The following is a 6373-nucleotide window of genomic DNA, read 5'->3' as shown; positions in this document are numbered from 1 at the left end:
CGCCAGGTGTCCTCGGCGCAATCGGGTTTTCTGCACAGCGTATAATGCTGTATGAGAGGCGTCCCAAGAAACTTTCAGTCACGACCCGTTAGTGGCCTGTCCTTAGTAGTGTTGCCACACGCACGATCATGGTTAATTTTAACTTTAAATAAAATAAACATTACTGAAGCTAGAGGGCTGCAATTTGGTAAGTCTGGTGATTGGCGGGTGGACGATAAACATACCAATTTGCAACCTTCTAGCCTCAATAGCTTTTACGGTCTGAGGCCGGACAGAAAAAGTGCCGACGGACAGACAAAGCTTAGCCATCTCAATGGTTTTCTTTTACAGAAAACTACCACGTGAAGCCGAAGGTTAGACCTGGATTTGCACGGTGAATTTAAGAACGGATTTGAGTATTCCCAAAGAAAGAGGTCTTCCCTTGATAAGGTTTTCATGGACAGGGCATAAGTGGCAACACAGTATTGACCCAAGAAAAAGGCCAATCTATTATTCCCTGTATATTTTACCGCTGTTTGTCATTATCTTTACATACAGTTGAAACCGGGGAAAGAGATAAGGTCATTCAATGCATAATCATTCTTATAACTTTCTGTATATAAGTACTTTTATGAATCATAATGATCACTTTCTAGTTACGTGTATTTAGCTGTTTTTATGCCTCGGGCGAAAAGTCGTTCGCCTGCATTTCTGGAACTGTTGACGCTGCGCTATTTCTTTTTCTTTTGTGACTCGTTCAAGTTTCTGACGGCAAACCAGTCCGTGGAAGGCCCTGCATATATCCTCTGAATATATCCGAAGGACATTGCTCTCACGCAGAATGTATCGTGCCAGTCTAGAAGACTAGATATTGCTGTCCTTTCCCTACACAGAAAACGCTGTGTAGAGACAAGAACGACCAATCTAGGTCAAGACGGATTAAGCCGGATAAACTCCAGTCGAAGCTGAACACGTATGTAAGAGGGTTATGAACATGGAGGTGGAGGGCGGACGAGGTGGAAAGATATATTATTGAATGACACGAAGAAAAAGGGTTAAAGAGAACAAGATGTACAGGACAGAGGAAGATGGAGAAGGCTGACTAGAAAAAGCGACCCCATATAGAAATGGGAAAAGCTGAAGGTAAAGAAGAAGAAAAGATTTTGCTTCTTAATTATGACAGTTCTTGCTCCCCCGGGCACAATAGAGCACAGCGTCTCCCTTTGCTATTTTCATTGGATTAGCATCATTTGCTGACTCTCTCTCTCTTCATCTTTTCTCTAAATTCGGGCATCTGAGATGCAAGAGCCCGTGCTGGCACACGGCCAGCTTCATTCTTTTCGTAATGGAGAGACTAAGACGAGCAAAAATTGGTAAATCTGGCTGTGGACAGATAATAGAAACATAATAAGAATGATAAAAGGCAATAGATCATAAAAGATTATATAACGATAAAGGAAAGAAAAATTTACCTAAATGCAATTAAGGATGCGTCCTCAGGTGATGGAAGACTTAAGAGAGAGAGAGAGAGAGAAGAGAGATTATTTTCATTTGTGAAGTATCTATAACCCAAATTCACGATTTCCATGAGTGAGGCAAAGGGAACATGCTAGGGGAGCTTTCCATTATAAGCGGTGCTCAGTAACTTACAATAAAAACAACACTGCACTATATTATACTATATATATATATCTATATATATATATTATATATAATATTATTAATAATTATATATTATATTATATACGGAGATAAAAGATTAATTATAATTAAAGGATTGTCATGATTTTAGCTTGATATGAGTTTTATGGATTTTGAATGACTAGAACGAAATCCTAAACTAAGCTGAAAGACATGATGTCATTCCTTAAGGACGTTATCCTTAAGGTAATCTATTCGTGAAAAAGTCGTGAGAGGTACAGAGCGAAAGAGATTGATTTGACACATAGGAAGCGCATTTGAAAATATCCAAAAGGTCTCTTCTTATTCAAAGTACATTTCCTACTCTAAAACACGTTTTTTTACAGAGTATGTTTGTATTTCTGAATGTTTGTTTCACTATTTTGATTCGTAGCTTAGGTCTACTGGCCAACTTTATAAATCTCAGGCATGATCCAGCTTAACTTGACAACAATAACAGTAAACGTCGAAATGGGCCGACTTGGAAGGAAAGAGAATCAAATTGCTGACCGGAATATAGTCATTACTTTTCACTTGCGTTTTTCCGATAGGCCTCTCTATCGTTTTACATCTTCAAGTTGTCAACAAAACGTCTCACCTTCATATGTAATCGTATATGTGTCATAAAATTCCACAATTATATATTAGAGTATATGCATTACTATGTAAAACAAACAGACTTTCAAACACCAGAACGGTGTTTCTCATCAGTGTTGACATTTTAACGTCAACACTGATAAGGACGGTGTCAGGAGGTTTGTTTTTCATATTATTATACTTTAATACACAATTTTGGATTTTTATAACAGATTGTTCTTCACGAGATTGTGAATTTCTTAATAATCGTAATATACCGTATACATACACTGGGTATATATATATATATATATATATGTATATATATAAATCTATATATACATAAATGTATATATACACACAAAACTATATATATATATATATATGATATATATACATAAAATGGATTATATCCACCACTTTAAAACTAGTATATTATATATATATATATATATATATAGTACTATATATATATATATATATATATATATATATATATATACATACACATACATATGAGAGAGATCGCTCTGGATGTTGAAGTGACGATAGGAATATGAAGATATCGACGTGTCGGATGTAGAAGAAAAGAGGAACAGGTAGTCCGGGATTATAACTAATAATGAAACTCTCCGGCCTGAGTGCTTACGTCTCTAGTCTTGTATTTTAGGTTTTCGGACATGGCTCAAAACAAAGCGTTTTCTTTAGGGAGTTATCTAGACTCGGACATAATGCATTCTGGGTGAGAGCGGCTCTCGGCGGCCACCGCCGACTGGTTTGATTATAAAAATACTTTTTTTTTTCTTTACTCCATTTATGCAGGATCTTTCTTGTTAACTGATCACAGACGATGCGTCATTCTGTGCACTGATACACAAAAGTCACTTGACTCACTGTCGTTTATTTTTTACATGTCCTGTATCTTCAGTTTTATACTTATATATATATACATATATAAATATATATGTATATTATATATATATCTTATATATATATATAATTATACACACACACATATATATGTATGCATACATACATACACACACTATATATTTATAATGCAATAATTAGAAATTTCTTAGTCCCAGAAACTTGACAGCGTCTTGAAAATGAATCTGATTGTTGCCCATTGAAAGTAATGTCCTGATTTTGTTTCCATTTACTATTCTTATAGAACATTATTGCTTGTGTTTTTTCAACAGACAGTTTAAATCCAACTGATGCAGTTCATGAATATATTTTCTGTATTGTTGAATTAAGTATTCGCTGGATATGACGAAGGTTACTTGATGAATAATATATTGTAAAGTCATCTACATGAAGATTATTTTGGACTCCTTGTGGTACCTGAGTTACTATGTCATTTATAGCTAAAGCAAGAGACGTACACTTCCTGACACTAAACCTTTGGTACCCATTTCTAGCTGATATATATCTAAATAAATATTATCTATTCGGGTTTGGAATGTTCTATTATTCATAAAATTTTTTATAAATAAAGGGAGGTGGCCTCTAAATCCATGCTGATGTAAACATTTAAGTATTGAATGTCTCCATGTAGTGTCAAATGCTTTTTGAATATCGAAGAACACTGCTACTGTAATTTGTTTTCTTTCAAAACCTTCTCCTTATATGGTTTTTCTAAATGGGAAAGAGAATCTAGAGTTGATCTCTCTTTTTGTGATCCAAAAACACTGCGGTTGGTGGATAGGACTTTGTTACGACGCAAACCCAGGTGGTGGCCTAAAATTTACCATTTTTTTCTAAAAAACAAAGTTTAAACAAAACAAGCAACTGGTCAGGGTTTGGAATGTTCTATTATTCATAAAACTTTTTATAAATAAAGGGAGGTGGCCTCTAAATCGATGTTGTGTCTGATAAGTTTGAGACATACTTTTGCCAGGACATAATCTTCCCTTTAATAGCTTTCTCTTAAAAATTTTGCTGAAATTTTATTATAATATGGTTTTAGAATATTGATTTCTATGGCTATATCGATAAGTTTGTTTACTGTATTTTCAAAATGCAAAGGTCTGGAGCTTAATGCCTTGAATCGTCTGTTTAGCATTTCTCATTTCCTTCCAATAATATGTTTTTCATTTATTAAATCATTTAATACTTCAGAACACCAAGGGACACAATGTTTTAGAGGCTTAGAAGTAATTTTAGGTATAGAATGATCAGCAGCAGTGGTTATAAGGTCAGTTATAATTTCAGTTGTCTCATCATGATCCTGTAAAGGATTGAGTGATGGTATTTGACTTGTATAATATTTATACATATCTCAGTTCGCTTTGTCTGTATTATATCGAGGGACTGAAGAAGCAGATGTATGTCCCAAACAAGTTATCAAGATAGGAAAATGATCACTAGTATAAAGATCAACCAGGACATTCCACTCGAATTTGTCAATAATACTTGAGGAACATATGGTTAAGTCTATGGATGAGTATGACCCATAGGTTTTTGAATAATAGGTGCTAATATCACTTACATTCAAATTACAAAAGTTATGATGAATAGTTAATTGTTCCACCTTTTCACCATTTATATCAGCATTAATGCAGAAAGAGTCCCATAAAGGATTATGGGCATGAATCTCCCACTTAATGGTGGTAAAAGTTCTCCTTGATATTTAGGAGAATTTGTTGTAGTCTTTCTAAATCATAACCACAAGAGGGTTGATTATATATATTATATAAATTAAAGGTGTTATTTTTAAGATAGAGTTTAATACCCGTTATCTGTAGTTCTGGGGTTGTTATAGTAATATTATCATAAGTAATATTACCATTTACGTATATTGCTGTCCCTAATGTATCAGTAGAGGGCACAGAATGAGAGGCAAGATGATAATTACCAATAGATGGTACAGTAGCATTAGTGTGCTATTGGTTGATATTCTTTTAATAGTCTTTGTATTTCACCTAATCTTAATCTAGTTTTGAGACCATTTATGTTCCACTGGATAATGTAGGAATTGAATGTTCTGGTGATGGAGTTGGATTTTCGTCAGACAGAACATTATTTCTATTGATTTTTGAAATGGCGGATTTTTGTTTGGTTCCACCTGGGTTATGGCTCTTTTGTTTTTTTTTTGTTTTATTCTTTCTAAAAACTTTTCTAAACTGAGAGATCCAGATGTCTGTTTCTTGAGGAGGTGGTCAACACACATGCAGTCTTCTGTGTGATTTTCCATTTCACCATACTGACCCTTTTTCTTATTTTTGATAATGTTGTCAATTAAATTACTAATGGTGTTCACAGATATTTGTGGTATTTCGTTTATCTGATTGAAGACACAGTCATGACATCCACATGATGAGTCATGGGTTGATTTGGTAGGTGTAGAAACTAAATATTTTCCTGTTTCACCAAGTATGGGAGAAGGGGATACCTCATTTACAGATTCAACATAGTACAGATTATCATCAGTTGATTGTGATACCAAAGATTCTTCATTATGTATTTCTGCTTTTGTGACTATTTCATTTAATTCTTGTGAGTGAATTGGTTTTGATTTCAAGTACTGTTTTTGGGACTTGAGAGGGATTTCCCTATCTCGTTTTCTTTTACGGCCTTCTGCATTAAAATCAATAAGTAATTCAGCTTCCACTTCAACATCATTGGATGTATTACCACCTGATTTAAAATTCTTTGATCTTTTCACTTCCTCCATTTCAACATCTATTGTCTGATCTGTTTCATTATTCAACGCCTCAAAAGGGTTTGTTGTTGCTAATGATGACTGGTTGTCCAACTGAGTTGGAGGCTTTTTAGCCGAATGACTTTTTGTTTGTAAAGGAACTCTAGTCTCTGGGGTCAAAGTCTTCTTATCAGAATCTGATAAGGGCATGTTCTTATTAGTTTTCATAATAAGGGAGGAGTTAGCTAAATCATTCATGCTGGTCTTGTTTGCAGCAAAAGATCTGGAGGCAGCATTACTGTAAGATAGCCTTTTAATTGGGGTTACCTTCAAATAACTTTCTCCTGGCTGTACGAAAGCTAATGTGCTCATCATTTGCTGTGATGATGATAGCTTGTTCTTGTTTGTATATAGGGCACTGTCTTGAGTTAGGAGAGTGAGGACCTGTGCAGTGAAAGCAAAAGGTGTCTTCCAAACATTGATGGTCAAGTT

This window comes from Macrobrachium nipponense, chromosome 28, assembly GCF_015104395.2.
Source record: "Macrobrachium nipponense isolate FS-2020 chromosome 28, ASM1510439v2, whole genome shotgun sequence".
In the NCBI taxonomy this organism is placed as follows: Eukaryota; Metazoa; Arthropoda; class Malacostraca; order Decapoda; family Palaemonidae; genus Macrobrachium; species Macrobrachium nipponense.
The sequence above is the reverse complement of the archived record's forward strand: the minus strand, read 5'-3'. Positions refer to the sequence as shown.